Source organism: Dipodomys spectabilis, unplaced genomic scaffold, assembly GCF_019054845.1.
Source record: "Dipodomys spectabilis isolate Male_0828 unplaced genomic scaffold, ASM1905484v1 ptg000054l, whole genome shotgun sequence".
Classification (NCBI taxonomy): domain Eukaryota; kingdom Metazoa; phylum Chordata; class Mammalia; order Rodentia; family Heteromyidae; genus Dipodomys; species Dipodomys spectabilis.
The window spans coordinates 11,665,633-11,687,507 of record NW_024870731.1 but is presented as its reverse complement, the minus strand read 5'-3'; the positions used below and the strand labels follow the sequence as shown (position 1 = coordinate 11,687,507).

The following is a 21,875-nucleotide window of genomic DNA, read 5'->3' as shown; positions in this document are numbered from 1 at the left end:
GCGGGGCCCCCGCCGCCTTCCCCGCGCCTCCACCCCGCCCCTTCCCCGCGAGGCCCAGGCCGACTCTGGAACCCGGCGGGTGGCAGCCCAGGGGGCCGAGCTGGGTGGCAGCAGCTCTTCCCCTCCCAACCCCCTCCCAACTCCCTACTTGGTTAGTTTCCTGTTCATTTTGGCCGAAGGCTCCATGCTTCCTTCCCAGGCCGGAAGAGAAGCGGGCCCGGAACCCGCCAACCTCTCGGCATTGCTGCCTTGAAAAGAGTCGTTCTTGCCTTTGGCCTTCATTTGTTGAACTCGGACGGAAGGTCCTTCACCTGTAAGAATGTACGAGTTTCCGGGCTTGTCAGGGCACGAGGAAAACTTTGCAGAGAGGAGAAGTTGGTCTTCCTGCCTATACTCTTCCCGCGAACACACATACAAGTGGACCAGAGTCTGGTCACTACTAGTTAGTAACATAGTGTAAGGAATGTGTGACCAGTGAGTGGTTAAAGATGAGCTTTTTGGACTCCCCCCGCCCCCACCAGTTAGAAGGCACTTTCTCGGGAGAGTTTGTTTTGTCAAGTCTGAATCCGACTAAATTTGAATGTGCATATTGTGTATTTTGGGGGCTGCATTTGCGCGAGAAATTCCCATTGTACTTTTAGTATATTAAAGTGTGGTACTTATAAAAGTATTTTAATATGCTGCTGCACAAAATAAAAGCTGGGAACACTAAATGCATTGTTTAAAAAAACTTGAAATTCTGGTTATCAGTAGCAAAGAAATTCATTTAAATACTTGTTTTTCTTTGGGCACTTCTGGTTCCATGTCTTGGTGGTTTTTCATGCTGTATGTCTGAATTCGAATGTAAACGAATACCTTTTAATTATTAAAAACCATCTGCGGCAGCGTCATGCAGAGAAGTGTACAACTTCAGTGACCATAAGAATCAGTCACCTGGTGCTCTTGTTAAAGAATTTGGAGTACTAATTCAGTAGATCTGTATGATGCAGTACTAAGGCACAATCTTTGAGTACTAAGGACTCAGGAAAGTTTTGTGCTAAGATATATTTCTTGTAGTATAGGTGGCTGGATAGAAGAGCCAAAAGGCAAAAGAATGCAGAAACCTTGTCTAGGAAACTACCTTTTGCACCATGAGCTAAATCTGGATCCCTGGGAAGGGAATAGGAGGAGTGCTTATACCTTGTCTGTGAAGTGTGGGACCTGCATCACCTGCCCTGTGATACTGTTTTTTTTTTTTTTTTTAAATTCTCTGTGTAGAAGTTCTGGGTAATTTTGGCAGAAAGATGTTCCACTGTAAGCAATTGAGTTTTATCAACATTAAGGCTAGAAATCAGGTGTCTTTGGATAAAGACACTGAGATACTACTGAGATAAAGATATGTTTTATTGGCCGAACTATGTTTCCTTATTCCTTGAAATGCAGCTTCAGTTGGGTGGTATATTCCTGAACCTTGGAAGCAATTTTAAACAATTGAGAGTCACACTTATCTGAGGGTGTACCTTACTGGATTCAGAATTTTTTCCTAATTTTTTATTTATAACAAAGTGTTTAAAGTGAGTGTTACATACAACTTCATCTATGTTACATAAAAATGGATTAAAAAACTTATGGTGCTGAAGATTGAATCTTGGACCTCATGCATGCTAACTAATATAGAAATATAGTGAAACTCGGTTTTTAATATCTTGGGCCCCAAATCCTGGAGTCTAAAGTTAGGTTGAGCCACTTGCTCCCCCCACCTCCCATATGTCACATGAAGAATCTTGGTGTTAAGAAAGATGGAGGAAAATGATGGAAGAGGTGACACTGATCAAGATGCAGTATACCCATAACTTCTAGAATTGAAACCCCTTTGTACAATTACTTATTAAAAATAGACATAATAAAGGCAGAGAAAGAAGATTTATTGCATGGTAGCCCTGGAAAGATAGTAAGTACTTCAGTATGCCTTCAGCCATCTTCAGGTTACAGGCATTGTCTTCAGGTTGTTTAAACAGGGAAAATGGAGAAAAGTTGGTGAGAAAGGAATGAGTAGTTAAAACAGTCCCAGGATGCATGTGTGTGGCCTGGTTGACCCTTAGCTCAGTCTTTGTCCTTGGAGAAGTTAACACTTTATTATTGGAACAGAACAGGAATAAATTGGTTGGCTGAGTTTTGGCTGTTTTATTTACGATGATAAGAAGAGGACATTGCTTGTTTGAGTGGCAGTTTACCTTCCCTACAGGGTATTTATCAGTGAATCTGGAGCCCAAGATGATTCCAAAGTTGACTTCAGCTAAGAATAGTTCAGATCTAAAGGCACTGATAAAAAGCTGTATGAATTTTAATTTACCACAAAAGCAGTTTTTAAAAAGTTGCCTCTTACAGTAGCAATTACTTTTAGTCACAAATTATATGTGTAACACTACTTTTGAAGCACTATAAGTGCCATGAACTGTTCTAAGCACTTTATAAAGTATGTTTAATCTTCACAATGACCTTAAAGTAAAGTGAGGCAGTGGAGGTAAGTTACATATCCCAAGTTTTACATGGCTGGGATTTTGCCTCGCTAACTTGACTCCAGAGTCCTTCCTCTTAACAGACTTCTATGGCTGCCATTTGTTTATGTATTTATTGGTCATGGGGCTTGAACTCTGGGTCTGGGCACTGTCCCTTCAGCTCAAGGCTAGCCCTCTACCACTTGAGCCACTGCAAGAGTTCCAGCTTTTTCTGTTTATATGGTGATGAGGAATCGAATCCAGGGCCTCATGCATGCGAGGCAAGCACTCTACCACTGAGCCACCTTCCCAGCACTGCTTTTTAAAATTATTTGTTAGAAAGTAAATTAATGATAGTTCTTTAGTATTTTTTTTAGTATTGTTGAGAATTAGGCGTTTTAATTTTTAAAAAAGGAAAAATATTGTCTATTCTTTATTTCTTTCATTTTATCCCATTCTGAAATGAAACTTGTCAAAATGTATAATCTCTTCTGATTAAGATGTTGCAGTTTACAAAGTTGTATTTTTCTTGTACTTGTGTGCCGGATCAGTCATTCTTTCTCAGTTTCTATGTCATTCTTTAAAGAGCTTCCTTTTGACTAGCAAGTTTTTTAGTTCTTTAGGTCCTGTTTGAACCTTCCGATCACCTGCCTTGGATATGTTGTTGATTTGTTCTGTTTGTTATCATAATGCTTATGCTTTAGATATTAACTGTTTCTCTATATTTTAATTTTACACATCTGTCTATATATTGGTAAATGGGTAAATTAAAATTTAGGCTTAGAGCTGGGAAAGTGGCTCAGTGGTAGAGTGCTTGCCTTGCATGCCTGAGGCCCTGGGTTCCATTCCTCAGCACCAATAAGCAGAAAAAGCTGGAAGTGGTGCTGTGGCTCAAGTGGTAGAGCGCTAGCCTTGAGCTACAGAGCTGAGAGATAGCACGCATGCCCAGAGTTCAGGCCCCACGACCGCCAGAAAAAAAAAAAAAAGGGCTTAGCTGTTGACTAGATTGCTTTTCATTTGGCCAGTAAAAGACAATAAAAACTAAGCACTGGTTGTTATTGTATATATTTAAATAATGAACAGCTAGAAAGGAAAAATTTTAGTATAAAGAGTTGTGGTATTTTGACCACTTGAGCAATAGCTCTACTTTCTAAAGGGTCAGCTTCTAAGTCGAATTATTTGTGTGTCATAAAAAATTCATGTCATCTTTCCCTCAATCATTCCCCCTCTCCCTTTTTCTCATTATCTGCACTGGACTTAGGAGTAGTATTTGAATTCCGGATCTAAGACATCTTTAACATGGGTAGACTGCTAGAATGGCAGTGTATATAGTGTTACTAGCACTTGAGTAATAGGAGGTGGTAGCATTGGGTGTTGGGATGAGGGGGCCTGTGTACTACTTTTAGTATCATCCATTTGCTATTTTTCCAGTAATGAAGAGTTTCAGAAAGAAGTCAGTATAAGAACAAATCTCTGGTTTAAATGCTTTATCCAATTCAACCTTAAATGTTTGGAAAAAATGCTTATCTACATTTGCCTACAAATGGCCCACAAACATTTAAAAATAATGCCTGTATAGCAGAAGTAGCATTATATCTTCATCAGTAAAAAGAAATTAAGAAGTAGTATCTGTCAGAATTGTCCAGATTGTCTCTCTTGTTCTCCTTTGAATATTAGTGCATCCTTACTGCTTGCTGATTGCTGGCTTTCCATTTCTTTTCTCTGATGCCATCATATGGGATGCATAGCAGCATTGGGTCTGCCTGCTTCCTGGGCCAAGTTGTGATTTGCAGTAAACACAAGGGAGTATCCACTTGGTGGTTTTAAATCAGGGCTTTATGTTTGCTTAGGCAGGTATGCTAACTTAACTACTCCACCAGCTTTTTTGCTGCCATTAAAAAAAAATAGGGTCTCATTTTTTTCCTGGACAGGCCTGGATTGCTATCTTTCTGTTTGTACTGCCTATATAGCTAGGCAGGAATGTCTGCACCCAACTTTTTATTGGTTGGGATGGAGTCTTGCATACTTTTTGTTGGGGCTGGCCTTGAACTGTAGTATTCAGAACTGAGTTTGCTAAGTAGGATTACAAGTGTGAGCTAGAGTGGACTGGCTATACTAATATTTTGGCCAGTCAGCCTCAACTGTACCTTAATTTCTCAATTTTAAAAGTCATGATAATAGTAACTACCTTACAAAGTTTTCAGGGTTAAATGAGTGTGTGTATATGTGTCTAAAATATGTAATATCATGTAGGTGGTTACTGGGTTTGAACTTTAAGGCCTGTGCCTGAAGTCATGCCTCCAGCTCTCTTTATTGTCATTATTCTAGATGATCTTGCTGTATGGTTGATTGATTATCTCTACATAATCAAGACTGACTATATTAATGAACTGAATAAAAATTGTACAATTGAGATAAGAATGTATGGGCTAGCCAAGAAGACTGTTTATATTTTGGATGAAAATGAAAATTAGTGGGGCTGGGAAGGTGGTTCAGTGGTAGAGCGCTTGCCTTGCAGGCATGAGGCCCTGGGTTCCATTTCTCAGCACCACATAAACAAAAAAAGCTGGAAGTGGTGCTGTGGCTCAAGTGGTAGAGCAATAGCCGTGAGCTGAAGAGCTGAGGGACAAAGCCCATGCCCAGAGTTCAGGCCCCACAACCAACAAAAAAAAGAAATTGAAAAATGGTAATGTTGGAGACTAAAATAAAACTTTAGTTCAGATATTTTAAAACAAGGAAACAAAAGCATAAGAAAAGATATCTTCGATATCTTGTTTTTGTTTATGTCGATTGTGGGGCTTGAACTCTGGGCCTGGGCACCGTCCCTCAGCTCTTCAGCACAAGGCTAGTGCTCTACCACTTGAGCCACAGTGCCTGCCACTTCCCGTTTTCTGAGTGGTTTATTGGAGATAAGAGTCTCATGGACTTTTCCTGCCTGGGCTGGCTTTGAACCGTGATCCTCAGATCTCAGCCTCCTGACTAGCTAAGATTACAAGTGAGAACCATTAGCGCCCAGCTTTTTTTTTTGTCTTTAATAGTCGTGTATAAGGATTGGTTTAAAATTTTAAGGTAAAATTTGTGGAGTCTAGAATACAATCTTCTTACTGACTCTATTCTTTTGCTTCCTTAAATAATGACTTTTTTTTCTTTTGTCCTGGTCCAGGGACTTTGAACTCTGGGCCTGGGCACTGTCCCTGAGGTTTTGTGCTCAAAGCTAGTCCTCTACCACTTGAGTCACAGCTCCAGTTTCAGCTTTTTGTAGTTAATTGAACATAAGAGTCTCACAGACTTTCCTGCCCACTCTGCCTTTGAACCATAGTCCTCAGATTTCAACCTCATGAGTATCTAGGATTATAGGTGCAAGCTACTGGCACCTTGCCATAACATTAGTTTTGTATATAGTTGTATTCATCATAGTGATTGTATCCACTAGACAGATCTTGGAGTATAGGGCTTGGCATATAGTAGATGCTCATTAAATATTCATTAGTTTGATGGTACATCTAAAGGTAATAGCCATTGTGAATACTGCGTTGGTTTCTGTGGCTGATTGATTCCATGAAAACATTTTGTAATTGAAAAATGATCATATTTCTTAGTTCATTTGCCTAGAAACAAAATGGTTTTAAGATTCAAAATAGTTGTTATAGGTGATTACAGGTTTTTATAATTTTTATTAAGACAAAAATGCTTGACTACTGTTTACTAGCTGTAAAGAACATTTAGAAGAAATGACTGCCTTTTAAAAATTGGTTGGCTTTCATTCTATATGATAGTTTATTGCAGGGCAGTGGTCGTGCACATGTGTAAATAGAATCCTGCTTGTGGACACCTATTAGCTCTAATAGTCACAGTATGATGGTTTTGTCTTTAGGAAAAACTTTGTTTTGCTATTATAAAAATAATACCTAATCAAAGAATTTTCTAAAATAATCAGGAAATATTTATAATGCTTATAATGATCTTTTTGTTAATAGACACATATATGATGGTAGTCTTACAACATTATAATGAAGCTGAAATTTGTATTCCCTAGTGACATGGTAGCCATTCTAATCTTACAGTGTAAAATTACTTACATGCTTGTGGTAAAGCTACAAACCTACTGCCCTGCTAGTTACTGAAAAATATAACACATGTAATTATGTAAGGTATTAAACATTTGGTGATAATAAACCACGCTGTTATTTTATGAGTATATTCCTCTTAACTTACATAAAAAAACTGTAGAAAACTGTAAAACACTATGTTGTGTTCAACCTGAAGCAGGCCATATATTTTCTGTACTGTGAAGATTTGTATAATTACATGCATGATGTTTACACATCATGTGTAATTGTGTAGTGACATATTTCTCATGAAAATAGCTTTGTTGTTAATCTGCACATCGCTGTGCACTTTTGGGAATTTTGTTAAAGTTCTCTTCAGAGCTGTCTTGAGAGATGCTGAAACACAAATGTTGGTTTTGTAGTACAGATATTAGTTTAGAAAGCCAAATAATAAACATTGGTTAAGCGCAACAGTGTTTCAGAATTATCAATTTTTCTTTTGTCCTTAAGTTTAAAATAAAAATGTTGAGCCAAAAACAGTTGAATCCCCACTTTTAATAAGAAAGCCTTCAGAATAATTTTCCACTAGTGAAATTAAACTTGTAATGCTGGTATGACCACCTTGTAGAAGATGCATTGAAGAGGAACAGCCTTGACTTTCTGATGAAAGTTGTGCAATACAACACTGCTAGAAAATGGAGCCCAAATTATAGGTCCTGGCTATTTTCTGTTTGCTGATAACTAGTGGGGATTATAAGTACCCCTTTTAGAATTTCCCAGAACAGGTACCTTCCAAGGTGTCCCAGCAAGTACCTGGGTGAAATCCAAGAGAAGCTACTAACATTACAACTGTTGCTGTTCTGGGGTGGGATTGTAGTTTGATGGCTCTGAATCCCTGGGGGATTATCAGGTGGTGCCATTTATCATTTGTCTATTGCATTCCTTAAACTAGGATTCTTTTCCTTCCATGGAATATAAGAGTCTTTTAAGAATGCTCTTTTTTTAAATATGTGTGCAAGAAGTGGGGCCTCCTGCTCTCATTTAGCTTTTTTGCTTAAACGTTTTTTAAAGCTTTTGTTCTACCACTCAAGGAGTCTCAGAGTCTATCCAGGCTGACTTTGAACTCTGATCTTCAGATCTCAATCTCCTGAGTAGCTAGATTATAGGTGTGAGCCACCAGTGTCCGGTGTAGAGATGTGTTCTTAACCCATGAACAAGGGTTACTATTCTTTTCCCATAGAATAGTGGGAAGGTCAAACAGACCTTAAAGTTAGGTGGGCCTGGATTAGAAATTGGCTCCTCTCTTTAGTTACATAGTCTTAGACAAGTTAGTATTGTTTTGTCCCTTCCTCCCACTCCTCTTTTTTTTTTTTACCAGTCCTAGGACTTGAACTCAGTGCTGTTATTGAGCTTCTTTTGCTTAAGCCTGTCACTCAGTCACTTCAGCCACAGCTTCACTTCTGGCTTTTTTTTTCCTTTTAGTAGTTTATTAGAGATAAGCATTTCATGAAGCTTCCTGCCTGAAGATATCAAGAAAATATTGTCATTATTGTCAAGTTGTGATAATGTTACGGACAAAACAGCCTGATTTTATATAAGCATATCTACAACAGGTGAATAAATATAGCAGAGTTAGAAAACTTACTGGATATTGGTCATGTCTATAGGATTTCATTTTATGCTTAAAAATGGTAGTATAAAAATTAATGAGCCAGGTGCTCATGCCTCTAATCTGAGCTATTCAGGAGGCTGAGATCTGAGGATCACAGTTCAGAGCAAGCCCCAGGAGGAAAGTCCATGAGACGCTTACCTCCCAATAAACCACTCAGAAAACTGGAAATTGTGCTGTGGCTCAAGTGGTAGAGCAATAGCCTTGAGCTGAAGAGCTGAGGGACAATGCTCAGGCTCAGAATTCAAGCCCTGCAACTAGCCCCTTCCACCCCCCCCAAAAAAATTAATGAACATCCGGATGCTAGTGGCTCATGCCTGTAATCCTAGCTACTCAAGATGCTGAGATCTGAGGATAGGGGTTCAAGCTAGCCGGGGCAGAAAAGTTCATGACACTCTGATCTCCAGTTAACAACCAAAATGGAAGTGGAGCTATGGCTCAAAGGCACTAACCTTGAGCAAAAATGGCTCAGGGACAGCGCCCAGGCCGTGAATTCGAGCCCCCCACAATTGCCAAAAAATAAAATAAATTAATGAACAGTTACCAGGGGCTGGAGGAGATGTATTGGGGATCATTGTTTAATTGGTAGTTTCTGTTTGAGATAATGAAATTTCTGCAAATGGATAGTGGTGATGATGGTACAACATTGCAAATGTATTTATGAGACAATTTCACAGAAACACTGAATTATACAGTTAAAAATGGTTAAAATGGTAAAATTTGTGTATTATAATAAAAAAAGTAATAATAATCCTTAAGAACAATCATCTTTTAGGGAAAAACATATTATGGAAAAAATATATGGTAGTGAGAAAGAAGAGAAGAAAAAGAATAAACAGGGCCCTGGGTCTTGTCAAGCTAATGACACTGACGGAAAACCCAACCTTTGGGGCCACAGGACTAATAAACTAGCTCAAAAAGGTGTCAGAGAGCACCTTTTCTTTTTCTTACTACTTTTTTCCTCTTGTATGAAGAGAGGGAAAAGGAAAAGCACTCATGTCATGTCAATACTACCTTTAGTGGGCCCAATTAAATTCTAGAGCTTTGTTTTTCCAGGTTAGTGGGAGGTCTCATTTTGAATATCTTTGTATCAGTGTGCTCTATATAAGTACTGGTAATTATTTAGGTTATTTTTGAGGTAATTTCTTTTTGTAATTTGTTTATTTGCAGATCCTGAACATAGTAGATGCTAAATAAAGCGCTGTTATTTGTACATGTATTTTGTTAAATTTGAAGCTTGGGTAATATTAAGTATATTTGAGCTAGAAACTTTTTTTTAAGCTTTTTTTTGAGAAAAAGGAATTTGTTTGGTTTATTTTTAGTTTAAATTCACCTTCATAGTATATTATTCCAGTAAAAAGAAGGGAAAATAATACAATTGTGTTCAAAATCTAGAACTGAAGTTCTGCTGGTTAGGAAGATTATAATAATTTTGAAAACTTTTTGGGTTTTTGTTTCTGTGAAATTACCTCAAGGGATATTTTTAAATAAAATGAAATGATTTATATGTGTCTGAAATTATTGCTTAGCCTGCTCTTATTAGTGTCTTGTTAGCTCTTTATCTTTCTTTTATCCAGGTTTGTGATATTAAATTTTGGCTTCAGCAAGGGGGCTAATGTGAATTTATTTTTTTGGTGGGGGTTAAGAATATACATTCAGAGGTCATTATTTACTTAAAAATTAAAAACAAATAATAGATATTCTAAAGTACTCCTTTCCTGAAATATACTAAATGAACACTGAGTGAATTATGAGAATTGCTCTGTTACAGAAATTTGATGGAATGATTGCATTAAAGAGGATTTCTCTTTTTTTAAATTTTATTTTATTTTATTTGAGGACATACTGTACAGAGGGGTTACAATTACATGGGCAGGATAATGCATACATTTCTTACCAAGCATTGCAGCCTCCTCCTTTGTTTACCCTTCACCTCCCTTCCCAGCCTCCCCCCTCCCCCCCACCCAATCATACCCCCCCACCATAAAGAGGATTTCTTGAGAAGTCCTGATATGATCAGTTGTCAGTACTGTACTGAACTGTTAGTACATTGATTCTTTTCAGCTTTGCTGTTTTATGATCTTAAAAATGTATCAACCTGGGTGCTGGTGGCTTGCACCTGTAATCCTAGCTATTCAAGGAGGCTGAAATGTGAGGATCCCAGTTAGAAGCCACCTGGACTGGAAAGTCATGAGACTCTTATCTCCAATTAGCCTCCAGAAAGCCAGAAGTGGAGCTGTGGTTCAAGTGATAAATCACTGACTAGCCTTGAGTGAAAAATCTCAGTGACAGTGCCCAGATTCTGGGTTCAAGTCCCAGGAGCACACACACACACACAACATATGGAATATATTTGGAGAAACATACATGTTTTTATCTGATTAGTCTAGTTTGATTTGTCTTAGGAAAGGACTGGAGTTTATGGATTTTAATAAGTCACTGACAGGAGGTCTTTAGCATTTTTTTTCCCCTCTGAACAGATGTCTTGGCCTGCAATGACTCCAAATCCCATAATCCTTCCAATTTTCCCTTCTCAATAAGTTTCAAAAAAGTGACATTTTTATTGTAAGTGATTGACTTAATTCAAGCAAATACTGCAGCTGAGTTAACTTTATCCCAGTAAGGGATGCTTTTGGTATAAATAAAATGTTAGATTCTTTTATTTTTACTTCTAAAAATTTAATGCATTCTTTTTTTCCTCTAAATTTAGAATGTTTTGGGTAATAATTTTTTTTCAGTTTAAAGTTTCTAATGCTTCACTGTTCCAAACTCTTTACATTGTTTGAGACATTCTTTCTTTAATGACATTTAAAAGCAGAGTTAGCCAAGATTCATCTAGAAAATAGTAAGCATAGTTAGGTCATTAGACAGAGGGAAAGTAGTCCAGGAACTAGTTCCACAGGCAATGAAATGCTCAGTTGCCAAAGAGCACTGTTAGAAAACTCGGATACTAGCCACAGAAAGAAGCCTATATGCTACTATCAGGTATGGGGAAGAGATTCAAAAAGGTGGTGTGACCAGAATACAGAAATCAGGGTTGGAGGTGGGGAGGAGAGGTATAGGATTGTTTATTGGAATCTAGGATATCAGAAGGTTGAATGGTCTGAGGGAACTAGAGTTACTGGGAGAGATAGCTTTTGCCAGAGATGCCACAGGAAGCAGGGAGAGAAGTGCTGGCTTCTGCTTTCTCCCTTTTAGCTCATCAAGTTGTTGCCAGAACACCAGAGTGCTTGGGAAATGGAGTTGCCTTTGTTACTGAAGCAGTATTTGAGAAGTCTGGGGAATGGATATCTGAAAGCAGCTTAGTTCATCAGTTCAACAACTACCTTGACAGTGTTATAATATTATTTATTAATCAGTGTGCCTATGCACATATGTAGTAGTAGTGATTATGGAAACTTGAGTTCTGGGAACTTCACTTTGTGTATATGTATATGTTTTAATACTGGTATCAGGGTTTGAACTCAGGACTTTACGCTTGCTTGCTTGCTCAGCTTGCTTGTTCAGTTGGCATTCTACCATCTACATCTCTAGCCCATAACTGTATATATTTAAACAACAGAAATAAATGATTTATTAACAACCAATATAGGATTACTATTCAGACATTTATTGAATGGCACTGAAAGAAGGTAAAGGACCTAAAGAAAATTGGTTATTGTTTTTGCAGTATTCAGAATCTACTGGAAGAGAGTTCAAAATGAAGATAATTTTAGTTATTAGAATGTGAGCTAAATTAGGGATGAACATACGTTTTTTAAAAAATTCAAGAAAGGTGCAGTTATCTATTTGCTATTGTGGAATGCTTTTAGAAAAGTAGGAAACTGGAATGATTGAGCTGGTAAAGATAGCTATGTGCCACTACTACTCAGGGTGATAAGATCTGAGGATCTCAGTTAAAAGCCAGACCTGGAAGACAAATCTACAAGACTTTTATTTCCAATTAACCAGAAAAAGGCTAGAAGTGAAGCCCTGACTCAAGTGGTAGAGCTTCAGTTGTGAATGAAACAGCTGAATGAGAGTCTGAGGGCCAGAGTCAAGCCCCAGTACTGGCAAAATGCTAAAAGATAGGCAAAGAGACATGTTGGAACAAGGAAAGTCATGAAGAAAGACACAATCATGACAGTCTAAAGCATGTGTACAAAAATTGCATCGTCATGAGCCTCAGGTTTATGGCGTACAAGACCATAAAGTAGAACTGGAGAGCCAGGGTGAGGCCAGGTTCTTTTTATTCTGAGGCTGACAGCTATTTGAAAGGGTGGTATGTTTTAGGAGAACAGATTAATTGTTAAAATAGTACAGGCAATGGAAGACTCATATAGTCTCTGTGGTTTCTCTCTTTTTTTTCTTTTTTTGGTTTTGAAGTTTCATTTGCGTGTTTCCTTGTGCCGTGCTTCTCTGCTCTACTTCCATACACTTGTGTTGTTTGAAAATTCAATGTAATTAAATAATGTAACTTTAAAGCTAAGGATAGACAAATACTATATTGTTTATAAATTGTACATGCCTCTTTGGATATTTTTTCCTTTAGTGGTACTGGGGGGTTGAACTCAGTGTTTCCTGTTTGCTGCTGTGCTGGTTGGAGCCTCCCCTCCAGCCCTTTTGCACTAGTTATTTTTCCCCTCATAACTGAGATGACAGATGTGTACCAACACACCCAGCTTTTTATTGGTTGAGAGTCATGAGAATTTTTGCCTGAGCTGTTACTGAACTGTCATCCAAGCTCATCCTCTTGAGAAGTGGGATTACAAGCATTAACGAATGGTATTCCTCTGTGGATAGTTTAATGCCTACTTCTTTGAAAAATCCATACTATAGGACTAGAAATGGTAGGAGTCCCAGAACTGTTTCTTATAAGAATAGAAACCACTAATCGTGATCTAGAATTCTTTGCTGTTAGAAGGTTACTTTACTTTCTTGGATCCCAGGAACTATGGTTTTGAAGTATGATGGAATATTAGAGTAAATTAGACTTTGCCAGAAAACCACAGAAGACATCCAAGTACAAAGAACAAAGAAAAGGTTTATTGGCAGCGAAGGGACTGGCAGGACCCCTTCTCACAAGAGAGAAGTTCCAGCTGTTGTCTCAGGTGACCTTTTATAACCTCCGAGGTTTTGTGGATCTTGTTGCCTTCTATGGTTAAAATTGTCCCAAAGGAGTGCCCTCTCCGGTGACCCACATGACCTGTGAGGTTTAGGGGATCTTGCTTCTTTCTATGGTGCTAGCTGTCCCAAAGGAATGCCCTCCCAAGGTAAAGGGAGGTGGAGGCTCATTATTTACTACCTCTACTAAATGGGCCTAGTGTTGCCTAGGGAAAGAGCAGACTCAGCTATGGGAGAGGAGGCTATTGGGATGTAGTAGTTTCATAGGAATTTGAGTAAAATTTCCTAATAAAGCTTCTGATATTGAAGAGTGACAGATTTGCAGTATGACATTTAAGTTTAGTAAATATATCTTTTAAAATACCAAAACCTTGCATTTGAATAAGATTCATTTTACAAGTTGATTTTGATGTGTATTCTCTAATTTATTCTGATAAAACATGAGATAGGTATTATTTGTGTTCTCTCCCTCCATCCTTCTTTCTCTCTTCCCTCTCCCTTTATCATCCCTGCCTTTTTTTTTTTTCAAAATATTTAAATCTAAAATGTCTTATTCAAACTCTAGTGGTATTTTCTGTTTCACCATGAGCAAGGGAAAATTTTTGTCTTTGAGTCTGAAATCTAATAGAGGTTGACAGCATAATGTTGCAGTACTATGAGGCATATGAACACACACACACACACACACACACACACACACACACACACACACACACACACACTGTATTGGGAATTTGAAGAAAGAAATTTATTCTAATTTACTATATATAAGAATACCATTTTGGGGCTGGGAAGGTGGCTTAGTGGTAGAGCGCTTGCCTTGCATGCATGAGGCTCTGGGTTTGATTCCTCAGCACCACATAAGCAGAAAAAGCCAACAGTGGCGCTATGGCTCAAGTGGTAGCGCAATAGCCTTTAGCTGAAGAGCACACCACCCAGGCCCTGAGTTCAGGTCCCGTAACCAGCAAAAAAAAAAACAAACCATTTTTCTCACTTTAATAATATAGTTGGAAAACATGTTACATTGATGGCATTTTAGATTTAAGGATAGTTATATTTTGAGAACAATAAAAGCCTGTAGGTGAGAGATTTAAGTGGGGAAAGTTCTAAGAGAAAATACCCAAGTACAAAAGCTGTTTAAAAGAATGATAAATTCTTTGGGGAAACTGACTTCAAGGGCTTAATGACAGAAGAGGAAACTTTTGTTAGGTAGGTTGAATTATTTAATGGGAGACAATACAGAGATAGAATTTCTGTCATGAGTGAGAAGTAACTTCAAGGGCTTTGAGAAGGGGAAGATATGCTATATTTAGGGTTTGAATTTTTCCATCTATATTGGGGAATAAAATACTATATGTATTAGATGGGATTGAAGGACAGGAAGTTAATGCTGCTATAAAGTAATAGCCTTAATAATTGGAAAGAAATGAAAGATGTGGTGGTAGAACTGGCAGAAATTAGTGACTCACTGAATTTTAGAGGTGAGGTAGATGGTAGTGAGTTAGAAATACCATTTACTTGATTGACTACGATTGTAGCATCTGTTACTTGAGACCACCTGAGACCACGTGTGCTGAAATGAGAAAATAAGTTTGATATCTGTGAGGAATATCCCTTAGCAGAAAGTGAGAAATTTAGCTCTTTTGTTCAGATGGCCAGGGATGATTGATTACAAGCGATCTGTCTATACTTGGGACATAGCTGTAATTACATTTCAGAGGATTAGATTTGTAAAGAGAATATATCTGTAACTGGGCACCAGTGGCTCACATTTGTAATAATAGCGCCCCAGGAGGCTGAGGAATGTGCTTTGAAGCAATTAACCATAAAAGCTAGAAGTGTGGCTCTAGTGGTAGAGTACTAGCCTTGAGCCACAAAGCTCAGGGACAGCAACAGAACCCAGGCAGAGAGAGAGGGAGAAGGAGGGGGAGGAAGAGAGGAAGGGAGGAAGGAAGAGGAAAAGAAGGGGAAGGAAGGGAAGGGAGAGGGGATCTATATTTTCAAAAACTACTAAATACAGTTGTGTACCTGTTTAAAAGCATAAAGTTTAGTGACAGATATTCACAGTTGTGCAACCAAAACTACAATCAATTTTCATTTTCACCTCTTGAACAAATAAAATTTATGCCAGTATTTTCCATTTATGCAAAATAACCAGTGGAATTTTGGTAGGGATTGCATTTAATCTGTGTATTGCTTTGGGTAATACTAACATCCTAACAATAGTGGATTTTTTATACATGAACTTGAGGTGCCATTACATTTATGTAGGTCTTTAACGTTTTCAACAATCTTTTGTAATTTTTTGTAATTTTGTAATCTTTTGTAATTTTTCTAAACTTTGCAGTTTCTTAATTAAATTTATTTCGAGATATATTATTCTTTTAGCCACTTTTTATGTAAATGAAATATTGTATTTATTTTGGGAATTATTCATTGATTATATGTCTATCTAAACACAACTGATCTTGTAACTTTGCTGATCTTACCAATTTTTTTGTTTGTTTGTTTGCTGGTATTGGGCCTTGAACTCAAGGCCTGCCCACTGTCCCTGAGTTTTTTTTTTTTTTGACTCAAGGTTGGAGCTCTACTATTTGAGCCACAACTCCATTTTTTTTTTTTTTTTTTTGTTAATTGGAGATAAAAGTCTCATGGGCTGGGCGCCTGGGGCTCATGCCTGTAATCCTAGCCACTCAGGAGGCTGAGATCTGAGGATCGTGGTTCAAAGCTAGCCTGGGCAGGAAAATTCCAGACTCTTACCCTCAATAAACCATTAGGAAACCGGAAGTGGCCCTGAGGCTCAAGTGGTAGAGCACTGGCCTTGAGCTGAAGAGCTGAGGGACAGCGCCCAGGCCCAGAGTTCAAGTCCCACCACTGACAAAGAAAAAAAAAAGTCGCATGGACTTTCCTACCTGTCCTTGGAACCACAGTCCTCAGATCTCAGCTTCCTGAGATGCTGGGTCCCTCTGTATATTTGTTAGGTTAGTTGATTTTTACTATTGTCTTTTATTTTCTTTCTAGTCTTCTTTCTATCTAGGTGTTCTAAGCATTTTTGCAAGGCTAATGATCTTGGTCTCTCCATTTTATTGTAGAACTTTGTTTTCTTATTTTTGTCAGCATTTTTTACTTGCATTTAAAGCAATTGCTGATGCTTTATTTATAATTAATTTTTAATATTGTATCTTGCCATTTTCCAGGCTGGTCTTAAACTTGTTGGCTGAAATGGTCCTCTAGGCTCACCTTTTGAATAGTAATTAGCTAAGACTACAGGCATGAACTGCTATACTTGGTTTTACTACTGAAGCTTTAAATCACATATCGATGTTTTCACTAAGTCTCATACCATCATTTCTTCTATTTCTATTTTTTGTAATGGATTGATTTTTGTAGGAAATCATTTGGTGCCTCCTTTTTTTTTTTTTTTTTTAACTGTTTAGATACTTTCTTTGTGGATAGTGTGAAGATTACTAACATACTAAATTTATACTAGTCTAGTTTGAATTTGTACTACTTTAAGTGCAATAAGTACCTTTCCTTTTTTAGTCTTTATCCATTTAAAATTTTCATTTGTCACAGAGAACATCTTTATACATGTGTCTATTATAGATTTATATTTTTTAATATATTTTTTAAAAAATCGAATTCAAATTTTACAATAATGTTACATTTACTTTTTCTTCCTCTTATGATTATTTTAAATGCTTGTGGAAAATTTAATTAGCATGTGTTTTACATTGCTATTCAAGTTGATGGGAACATGGATACTTATAATATTACTGTTTTTTCATAGTTGTATATTTTAAAATTGTTTAAAAAATTCAAGCTGGACACCAGTGACATGCTTATGATCCTATCTACACAGGATGCTGAGAGCTGAGGTTCACAGTTCAAAGCCAGCCTAGGCAGAAAAGGCATATAAACTCTTATTTCCACTTAACCAACAAAAAGCCAGAAGTGGAGTTGTAGGTCAGTGAGCAAAAAAACCTTGAGCAAAAAGGCCAGCCCACACAAAATCATCCATGAAATTTTCACAGTGCTTCGATATGCTTGCTTTGTGCTTATTATATTTTTAATTTCTTCTTGTCTAGAAAGTTGACTTTCTATGAAGACAAATATTTCAATTCTTGTCTAGAAAGCTGACTTTCTGTGAAGAGAAATACTTTAATTCGTTATTTAGTTTATATGTGTGCTTTTGAAAAAAAAAACGAATCAAGTTACTGTAATAATGTAATTTGTGCTTATTCAGAAAGCTCAAAAACGTTATGAAGAATTCCTAGGCTGTGAGTGGTAGGTAGCTCACGCTTCTCCAGAGATGGGGATTGGTAGTATTGAAATTTGAGACCAACCAGGGGTAAAAAGTTTTTGCTATTCCATCTTAACCAGCAAGCTACTCATGTTGGTATATGTCTGTAATTCTAAGAAGCCATAGGTAGGAATATCTCAGTTGGAGCCCTGCCCCTGGGAGAAAAGCACGAGCTTTTCTAAAAAAAAAAAAAAAAAAAACCCAAAAAAACCAAAAAGAGGCTAGGAGTATAGTTCAAATGGTAGAGTATCTGTCTAGAAAGTGTGAGGTCCTGGGTTCAAACCTCACTGTTGCCAACAAAACAGTTAACTGTTTTATTTGGTTTTTATGTATTAGAGTATATAGAAATAATTAGCCTTAAGCAGAAATGTGAAATCTTTCCTTTACTTAGACATTTTATCATATTGAACTTTGTTTAAAAATACTTGATTATGGTAGCTTAATCTTTTCTACTATCCAGAATATTTAGGAATCTTAAGTTATTCTAAGGATTGTATTCATAAAGTGTACTTGGAGTTCTTTTTAACTAACACTTTAGGTATAGGATAGGGTACATTTGATGGTGAAATTTTACAAATATTAGAGAAGAGGGAAAATAGATTTATTATCATTGCCCTTCCTTCCTTCCTTCCTTCCTTCCTTCCTTCCCTCCCTCCCTCCCTCCCTCCCTCCCTCCCTCCCTCCCTCCTTCCTTCCTTCCTTTTTTCCTTCCTATTTTTAAATGAAATGAAATACCTTGACAGTAAATAAAGTGGAGATAGTGCATGACCTTAATTTTTCTTAAGTGATACAAAAATAAGTATCTCAAGTACAATGCAATTACAAAGTTATAATAACTATTCCTGATGTCTTTGAATTTAAATTATCTCAAATTAAGCAACAGATTAAAATTGCATTCATAATTATATTGCAGTTCGTAATTTTTTAAACAAAAAGCATTTACCAAAAATTAGCCAAAGTTTAGGAATCGCACTAATTTAAGTTTTAAAACTTTCAAATAACCTTTAGTTAATGATTTTTATTTATGCTTGTTAGAATTAAAATGCAAAAATAGTAACATATATATCTTTACATGTAAATGTCAATCCAATCAAAACATGACATAAAATTAATGACTTTATTTTAAAAATGAGGTCTTAAAATTTTAGATTAGATCTATTTTTTTGTTAAAGATTTCATATAAATTATAATAGCTTAATTATAAAATTTATAATGATAATTTAAATTTAGAATATTTAATTTAAGTTCAAATACATAATTATGAATACTTATGACTTTAACTATATAGAATTTGAAATAAGTCACATAACCTTTTAAGATAATTTTTATAATTAGGTGAGAACAAGGCATGAACTATTTCCACTTGATTTTCTTGCTAATATTTGCAATTTAATACTAGAGTTATTCCTTAATTGCTAAAAAAACATTGCTGATAACAAGGTTACCAAGCATTCTTCTATAAAATATAATTCAATTTAAGGATTAACCATTTAAGAAATACTGCTTAAAAAATTTCAAAGTAATTTTTTACTGTAAGGATGTAGATAATGTAAAGGTAGACTTGATTCTTTGATGTGTTTAGTGTTTACAGAGATAGTAGCTGACTAACCCAAGAAAACGTTTTTTATTACATACATACAAACATATATATATATATATATTTACACACACATACAAATGTACAGGGGATATTTCATTTAATACATCTGTAAATTTACAGTGTAGTCCAGTCAGTCTCACCCCTTCACCCCTCTATTACAGGTCCCTCTTTTTCTCTTCCCTAGAAACTTAACTAAGTTTCATTTACATATGAATCTGTGCCTTTCCAACTAAGGCATATAATTTTGGTTTGGATAGAAAGGTAAGATCGTCTAGTCACCTTCTTCTAGAGAAATAGTGTAAACATAGTTCATTCTTCTTAGGTGTGAATTTTAGTGAGATATTTTTGAATGGGAAAGGAATTTACACTAATATGTTAAAGGTATACTCATTATAATATAAAAACAATGGTTTATTATTGTTGATTTTATTTATACTTCCAGATTCCCATGTGTATGAGTTTAGTACCTGGTGGGCCACTTATAATAGGTATTTTTGCAGGAGAGCTTATGGTTCTTTGACTTAGGACCTTAGTCTTCAGATATCATTGATTTCAGCTACAAATTGTCCTTAGGAGGCTCATATCTTCTTTTGACATGTATAAAACTAATAGTCTGTGTTTTATTAATTTTTTTCCACCTGAAACCTTAAGCCAGTGCAAATGTTATGATAAGTAATTTTGGTTTTGGGGCTTGATTTAATGAGTGTAATAATTTTTTTTTTACCAGTTTGTTTTTATTACATAACAATCTTTTTTCCTCCACCTCCTCCTCCTCCTCCTCCTCCTCCTCCCCCCACCTTCCTCCTCTTCCTCCTCCTTCTTCTTCTTCTTTCATGCTGGTCCTGGGGCTTGAACTCAGGGCCAAGCAATTAACTCTGAGCTTTTTGGCTCAAGGCTAGTGTTCTACCACTTGAGCTCCACTTCTGACTTTTTTTTTTTTTTTTTTTAACATAAGTTAATTGGAGATAGAATTCTCACAGACTTTTCTTCCTGGGTTGGCTTAGAATTGAAATCCTCGGACTTCAGCCTCCTGAGTAGCTAGGATATGGGCATGAGCCACTAGCCCCACTTAAAAATCTTTTTTAAAGTGCATTAATTTTTGCCTGATACTGGTGGCTCACACCTATAATACTAGCTATTTGGAGGAAGAGATTGGGAGGATGCTAGTTAAGTCCAACCGGGGCCAAAAATTTGGGAGAATCCATCAACAGATGTCATATCCTAGCTATTGTGGGAAGTAAATAATATTTTGGCTTAGGTTGTGCCAGACAAAAAGTGATACTATACCTTAAAAATAATCAGAGCAAAATGGCGTAAAGTATGATCAACCACCATAGAACACCTCACAAATTCAAAATTCAGTACTACCAAAACATGTTTATTATTAGTTATCTTACTTAAAAGTGGTTTTTACATTTTTACCATCCATAATTTAGCATAAGTGAAAAGGTCACAATTTTTGGAACATTTTCTCTATATAAACATAACTATATGAGTAGGTTTTGGGTTATTATTACTATTATTTGAGCCTACTTTCTTTTTCTTTCTCATTGCTAACAACTTGAAACAGCTAAGACATTAGTTATTGTAAGTTTGAGTAAAATCTCAAAAGACACAATCATTTCACTTTTCTTGGTATCAGAATGTATTAACTATCAAGTTAAAGCTTGTGTGGGCTGTCAGAATTTTAAATCATCAGGCCAAATAATCCTACCTTAAACATTGTGTATAGCTAAAAATTTCTTTTTTAACTTCACAGAAATTTCAAGCTTAAATCCAACTTGATTGTAACTTACCAAGTTAAAGTTTGATACCTGCTCAGTTATTACCTTTGCATTAATAAAGCTGTGGAATAGTTTGGAGAATTGTATTATTATTATTATTATTTTCTGTTTGCTGTGAGGCCTGAACTCTGGGTCTGAGGGCTGTCCCTCAGTAATTCAGCTCAAGGCTAGCACTCTACCATTTGAGCTACAGTGCCACTTCCTGCTTTCTCTGCTTGTGCGGTGCTGAGGAATGGAACCCAGGACCCCATGCATGCAAGGCAAGCAAAGCACTCTATCACTGAGCCACCTTCCCAGCCTGAGAATTGTCTTATTCAAAGATCTTGCCTTTAAGCTTTTCAAAATGGTTTAAATTTAATTTTTGTGGTTAAGTATGGATAGTACTTTTCACCTCAATCTTATCTTGCTTTAAATTTAATCACTTCCTTCAGTATTGTCTATTTAAATTCTTCTTTTCTTTTTCTGTTTTCTAGCATACTTCCAAGCCCTTAATTAAAAACCTCAACAACAACACAAAAAGACATGTGGGATTGTATTACAGTAATTTTGGTGATATAGCCTGTACACCTGATAGTGAATCCCCTAAGCATTTTCTAGATCTTTTATTTTATATTTTTAATTTCAGGGTTTTTTTTTTTAGAGTTAGTATCTTTAAGTATTTGTACATAGGAGGTTCCATGTAACAAAGTAGCTTATTAAGTGAAGTAAGCCAGACCCAGAGAAACAAAAGCTGCATGAGTCATTTGTGGTAGATAAATTTGTACCTATAGATCTTGAAGTAAACATGTTCACAACTGATTATGAATGAATTTCCTTGAGCTTTAGTATCTTTTTCTTTGAGGTGTCAGACTTTCTAGTTCTGTTTTTAATTAGTCTGGGGAAATTAAACA

At 36.5% G+C, this 21,875-nt stretch overlaps 1 protein-coding gene across 6 annotated transcripts in view; it reads left to right on the top strand.

The window, feature by feature from the left end:
- Positions 1-21,875, top strand: part of Tbc1d5 (TBC1 domain family member 5) — a 484,073-nt gene that overhangs the window by 1,415 nt on the left and 460,783 nt on the right. The window lies entirely within an intron of this gene.